Source organism: Peromyscus maniculatus, chromosome 7, assembly GCF_049852395.1.
Source record: "Peromyscus maniculatus bairdii isolate BWxNUB_F1_BW_parent chromosome 7, HU_Pman_BW_mat_3.1, whole genome shotgun sequence".
In the NCBI taxonomy this organism is placed as follows: Eukaryota; Metazoa; Chordata; class Mammalia; order Rodentia; family Cricetidae; genus Peromyscus; species Peromyscus maniculatus.
The window spans coordinates 59,856,699-59,863,757 of record NC_134858.1 but is presented as its reverse complement, the minus strand read 5'-3'; positions in this window follow the sequence as shown (position 1 = coordinate 59,863,757).

The window sequence follows — 7,059 nt, the reverse complement described above, 5'->3', positions numbered from 1 at the left end:
GCCCTGGGTGAACTTGGCAGGAGACAGGCAGGCAAAATGCCAATACACATAAAATAGTAAGAGGAAGGAGCAGGAAGAAAGGAAGGTGCCCGGGGAACAGTGCCTGAGGTTATCCTGTGACCTCCATACACATGTGTGAACACACACACACACACACACACACACACACACACACACACACATGCTCTCTCAACCCCCACCCCCTCATTGACGTTTTTTTGCTTTTTTGAAACAGGATCTAACTGTTTGGCCCAGGTAGGTATAGAACTCATCATGTAGTCGTCCAGGCGAGTCTTGAACTTGTGATCTTCAATTACGAATGCTGGGATGAAAAGTGTGTGCTATCACACCTGGCCCTTGACATCCTAAAGTCTAGGAAAGGCTCCTCTATGGGATTAAGATGCTAACTGCTAACTCATCTTTTTTTTTTTTTTTTTTTTTTGATTTACAAGACCCAGAACATCTGGTGACCTTCACTTATCATTGGAATTCTTGCTCTTTAATCACGAGCATCAACTACCACATTTACATTACTTGAAGGTAAGTAATACATCTGCTAAAAGAAAACAGAGGCGCTGGCCCCAGTGCTCAAGGCTGATTACAATATTCCAGCCAGACAGAAAAGGAGGCTCATGTTTGGGGCTACGAATTAAATTGGCATGAGGTAGATGAACAGGAGCAAAACCATATTTAATTATGTTGGTGTGTTGGGGAGTCCCACGGGGGACCCAAAGATGGGTCAGATAATTGTCATTTGCACAGCGTCCTGAAATACAGGATGGAATCATGGGAACTTGGGCTTCTGAGAGTGTTAGGGACAAGTCATTGGGAGGGGGGTGGGGGTGATGATCGGCTTGTTACAGATAACACCTCCTGGCTGATAGAAGCTGCTGGGAGCAGCCGTCATCGTGATATAATTTACCCATGTGGATGTCAATTTCTCCCACAGAAGTACAGCTCTTCGGCAATTCCATGCCTTCAGTTCCTCAGAATAGCTGCCTCAAAATACATCAAGGAAGTGTATTTCGGGGTGGCATATTCTGGTCTCCTAAAGTCATATTTTTGGGTGGTATGATGAGTCCCAAAAAGTGAGAGGAGAGGCAAGGAGAGTCATCTGGCTTTGATGCAGTCAGGTCCCCAAGGCCTGTGCTGCTAGGAATAAGAATGACATCCTTACCTTCTCCTGGAGGTGGGGCTGAGGATTAACCAGGAAAGAACACAGAGAGGTGGTTTCTGGACCCAAACAGGAGAAGATGGCTCCTGGACCTTGCAAAGACTCTGTATTTCAAAACCACTGTGGTGTTTATGTACTGTGTGTGTGGAGGTGTGCACATGCCACGGTACACACGTGGAGGTCGGGGGACTCTGAGGGTCTGTTCTCTTCTTCTGCCATGTGGGTCCTGGGGATGAAACCCAGGTCCTCAGGCTTGGTGTTTCACCTTGAGGAGATGCCAAGTATGAGGAGCTCACTGGGGGCGGGGGGGGGGGGGGGGGGGGGGGACAGCGCTGCTGGGGTGGAGGGAGGAGTTCCTCTTCATGAGAATACCCTCCATTGAGATGGGGAGAAAAATGCTCCCCAGGGGCCCAGGCGCAGAGGGACAGGAGTGAGCAGCCCTGGAGATACTCTTCTAGAAGAGGAGACATCTGGGAAGCGGCTTCTGGCTTACACGTGGAACTCCAGGTCTTCCTCCCAGTCTCTGAGGCCACGTTCTTGTTACCAAATAGAGGAAGCCTCTCCCATGAGGCAGTTGGGATACTTGCTCTTCCCTCCACCTAGGGCACCTCGAGGACAAGAGGGACTAATGTAGACTGGTGCCTGGGGCTGCCACATCTGCACACAAGGACCATCAAAGCTCCTGTCCCTCTCAGCCTCCTGACCCTCACCTTATCTGCTCTCCATCATCCGTGCGGGCCCCTTGTGTCCAGGACAGGCTTTGAAGAGCCTCTGACTCCCCTGTGTGACTCGGGAGTCGGAGATAACGTGGCTTCTGCATGCCTTGTCTGACAGGGCACTCACCACACAGGGAAAAACAAATAGTTCTTTGCAACCTGGGGTGGACATGGGAAGGCTCAGGAGCCCACCCCGCTACCCAGGAGTTTTTGACCCTGGTGAGGTGGGGAATCTGCATTTCTAACATGTTCCAGGGTCGCACACCTACTCTGAGAGGTGGTGCAAAGTCCAGGCCCCAGTGGTGCCACAGGTTAGGGAGGAGTCTACTTTCCAAGCCAGTTTGTGTCGGGCTTACTGATGCCCTCTGTTGGTGAGGTCAGCAGGCCTTTCTCGCCAATGAGCACAGCTAACATCCAGTGCGTGGTGGGAGGGATCCATCCGAATAAGAGGCTCTCTGCTGATCCCTCTAGGACAACACTCCCGAAGAGTGGCAGTTGCAGAGGGGACATGAGTGGGCGGGATCAAGACAGGCTGGAGAGGTGGCTCAGCATTTAAGAGCCCTGGCTGCTGCTCTTCCAAAGGACCAGGGTTCAGTTCCCAGCACCTACATGGCAGAGCTACCTGTAACACCAGTTCCAGGATCTAACACCTTCATACAGACATGCACGCAGGCAAAACACCAATGAATGCACATAAAATAAATAAATAAAATGAAAAAGTAAAGTAAAAATAAAAAAGCTAGGTGGTGGTGGCACACACCTTTAATCCCAGCACTTGGGAGGCAGAGGCAGGTGGATCTCCTAGTTCAAGGCCAGCCTGGTCTATTGAGTGGGTTCCAGGACAGCCACGACTACACAAAGAAGCTCTGTCTCAAATAAATAAAGAAAGAGAGAAAGAAAGAAAGAAAGAAAGAAAGAAAGAAAGAAAGGAAGGAAGGAAGGAAGGAAGGAAGGAAGGAAGGAAGGAAGAAAGAAAGAAAGAAAGAAAGAAAGAAAGAAAGAAAGAAAGAAAGAAAGAAAGAAAGAAAGAAAGAAAGAAAGAAAGAGAAAGAGAAAGAGTCTATCCCACCCCAAAAGCATTTCTTGGGAATGTTTCACAATGGTCCTTCAGGGACATTGCAGACACCAGAATGACTCAGAAAAGCTTCCCTTTTGTAAAAACAAATCTAGAGATTGGGAGGGACGGGTCAGGTGGTGAAGTGTTTGCTTCATGAGCCTGACGACCTGAGTTCAGACCCCAAGCCCTTGCATAAAGAGCTGAATGCAGTGTGCCGGGAAAGAAGAGTCAGGCGAGTGAGTCCCGGGGGGCTTTGCTGACCAGCCAGTCTAGACAAACTCATGAGCTCTGGATTTAAGAGACCCTGTCTCAAAACATAACAACACAGATGGCTGCTACAGCACAGACAGAGCTTGCTCCGAGGGAGCCACCTCCCTCTGCAACGGACGAGCCTTCAGGTTCTCAAGACACCTCGTGTGCGATCGTGACTCTGCCATTGTCTTCGGTAGATTTTCGGTTTACTTCATAGGCCCTTGGTTGAGGCTGGGAAAGCTCCCTTCCCCCTCGAGTCGTTGAGAGGCGTGTGGGCTTCTGATCCCAGTCTGTGGATAGAAGCTGAGGCTGGATGGGCTGTGTGGGGTTTGCAAGCCCCATGCTGGGAGACCTGGAACTGGGGCCCTTGAGTCCTTCCACTTTTCCCTGGCTCCTTAATACACCCCTCAGGGAAGAGTTCTGTGTCTGCAGGAAGCAGGGCCCTGGGGAAGCGAGAGTCACAAAAGCAGGACACCTGCTAAGACTAGGTTTCCTAGGCAGAGCCAAGTGAAGTGGCACCTCGGGTCTGAGTCTACTGCTGGTGCTGTGTCCACAGGTGGCCACAGTGCCTCCATTTTCCTTTCTGACTGTAGCTGTCTAGTCTACCCTCACCCCCAGATTGCCTGGTAGGGGCTTCCTGCTGCCTTGCCATGTATAGTGGCGGTCAGGGGTGGCTCCAGAGCCCCCTGCTTTCTCTCAGTGGGGTCTGGTCGAGACTCTTTTTAAATTTATTTATTTGTTTGTTTGTTTGTTTCACAGGGGAGTATTTGTGTGCCACAGCATACAAGTAGAGGTCAGAGGACAACTTACTGGAGTCTCTTCTTTTCCTTCAGACTTGGGGGTTCTGGGGATTGAACTCTGGCTGTCATTCTTAGCAGCAGTCACCTTTACCCGCTGAGCTGTCTCACCAGCCCCAAGCAGTAGATCTCTAAGACCAAGACGATTACTGTTGTGCATTGCAGTGGAGAGAAGCACACTGTGTGGAAAGCTCGAACAAGTGACTATTCACACCCCATGGCCGAGATGCAGGAGAGGCAGAATTTGAACCCAGGCCTCTGGAGCCAGGCTTCTAACTGCCGTACTCTAAACACTGAACAGAATTTTGGATACCATCAGCTCCCGGCTGCCCATACAGTGCCGAGGAGGAGCCCTTTGGGGCCAGCCATCTGTTTTCCCACGCTGACCATGTGTGTTTACTATTGGGGCTCCCGCTTGGGAGGAACTAGCCTCAGAGGACCCTTAATGACCCTGGTTCTGCGGCTTCTCCGTCCCCCAACTACCAGCACCACACACACACACACACACACACACACACACACACACACACACACACACTCTCAACCTCACAGAGAAGGTCAAGGGACCAAGAGACTGCAGCTCAGAGGAGGCAGCCTAGTCTAGGCTTCCGTCCTAAGGGTAGCCCATCATTTTTCATCCTGCAGATGTGGAGTGGAGGGAAGGTCCACCTGCCAACATCCCCTCACTAAAGTCAGCGCCGTGAGATTCATCTATACGATAGCCGTGGAGAGGAGCGGGAGAGCGGGACAAAGCTGAGGCACACGGCAGCGGCGCCTAGAGAGATGGCCCAATGGCTAAGCACCTCACTGCTCTTTCAAGGGCCCCAGTGCCACCCCCAGCACCCACACTGGTGGCTCACGGTCACCTGGAACTTCCGCTCCAGGAGGACCTGTCACCTCTGACCTCCGCAGGCACCTCACTCGTGGGTACACACCTCCCCACTCCATCCACGTAATTAAAACATAATAAAAACAAATAAAAAAAAAAAAACAAACGATGAGGCACATGGAGCTGCCATCACAGGATGACAGAGGCTGAGGCAGGGGTAGGAGGGACAAAGTGACATAAGCTGAGATGGCCGGGCACAGGGCTGGAGACGGCAGGGGAAGGAGAGCAAGGGGGCATAGAGAAGTCCATGGAGGCCAGTGAGCCACAGGTGGGACTTTCAGTGGGTGAGGCAGCGGTGCTGGGTGATTAAATCCGTGTGTGTGTGTGTGTGTGTGTGTGTGTGTGTGTGTGTGTGTGTGCGCTGAGCTGCAGGGGCGGCTGGGAGCGGTGAAGGGAGAGGCCGCAAGACAAAGAGATGGGGACGGAAAAATGCAGCCCTAAGAACCGTGAACAGGGAAGGGGTGGGGAGCAGCAGCTGACAGCCATGTCCAGGCCCCGCCAGGCAGAAGAGCCAGCCCCTGTAGTCCCCAGCTCACCCGTTCATTCTCACAGGAAATGAAACACAGCACGCGCACACACACACACGCACAGAATGGGGGGCAGGCAGAGTGAAATCCTGATTAAGCACACAGAGAGGGCTCAGAGTGCCATTGCAACTGGGGATTAGAAACCTCCTTGGATGCATCCAGGAGGGCTTCCTGGAAGAGGCAGAGCTGGAGGAAAGGCTGGAGAAGCAGCTAGAGCTTCAGGCCAAGGAATGGCAAGAGTTAGGTGAGGCGGACCTAGAGGGACAAGGGGCAGAGATGGGTCCTGAGAACTCCGTCCGGGGCCTTAAACCGAGGACAACGGGGAGCCGCTGCAAGGTTTTACAAACGCAGATCCATGTGTCTGAGCAGAAGTGCAGGAACTTCCAGCGAGAGGACAGATGGTGAGCGCAGGAGGCAGGCAGCCAAGGCCAAGGGAAGCAGAAGAAAATGCTGAGGGAGGACGGGAGGAGGGGGGAGGTTGGGCTGCTGCCATGGGGCCAGCAAGACTGTCAGAGCTGGAAGGCTGAGTAGCCGAGGGAGGCTAGAACGTGGCATGATGGAGATGGGGGCCAGGGGAACTCCTCTCTCTCTCCAGCTTCTTTCCGGGGGGGGGCACTCTTTCCCTCTCTCTCTGCCCCACCTCTCTGGCTCCTTGCTGTAGGACACCTCCTGTCTTCAGTACCCAGGGGGTGCCCACTTCAGTGCGTCTTTCCTGGGAAACTGGAGCCTCCGGCAGGCCAGGAACAAGCCTCCCTCATTCTGTATGGAGGCGTCCGATACAGGGCTGGGCCAAGGCTGGGCAAGCGAGCATCGAAGGCCAGGGAAGCCTCGGGTCTAGAGGACCTGACCCCTTGCTGTGTGGAGCAGGGACCTGAATCAGATGGCTACTGAGGCAGGCGCTAAAGAAGCCTTCTTGGGTGGCTGGAAGCTACCCAGAACCTCCTAGGTGCCTGCTGGAGAGAGAAAAGGGGGAGGAGAAGGAGGGGTAGTCACGGGTCTTAAAGAGACAGGTAAACAGATTCCACTAGGGGATTTCTACCCTGGGACTCAGGCAGTACCAGGAGAGCCGCACAGAGACGCCATTTGAGCTGGGCTTTGGAGGATGAATGTGAGTTTTGTCCTGCTAAAAACAAGGGATAAAAGTGTTGGAGGGTGAGCAAAAAGCGTCAGAAAGCTTGGGGGCATGAATGCCTCTGAAAGACACTGGAGCTGATGATGGGAACTCTTCTTTACCCCATGATTTGTGATGTACAGCCTGGGCTAGCCTGGGCTTGATTTGACACATAGCTCAATACATGATCCAAGGAACTCAGACTGGAGCCACGTGGATACCACTATACGTAGGAGCTAGGGACTCCCCAACTTCTGTCTAGGACATGCCCTGAAGTGGAGTGTCCTGGACTCCCAGCCTAAAAGCACAGTGCTGAGAAGAGTGTGGTTAAGTGCTCTGCCCTCCCTGACTGACAGCAGCCACGTGACTCTCCATATGCACCCTCCTCCAATGGGCCCCAGCAGTGCCCTTGAAAACACATTTTGCCAACCTCGGGGCCACTGTATCTCCTCCTCCACTCCTGGGTTCTCCTTCCAGGTGAACCTCGAGTCCATCTGTGTTCTCTCAAGCGTGGCTCCAAGTGGACCAAACCAAGA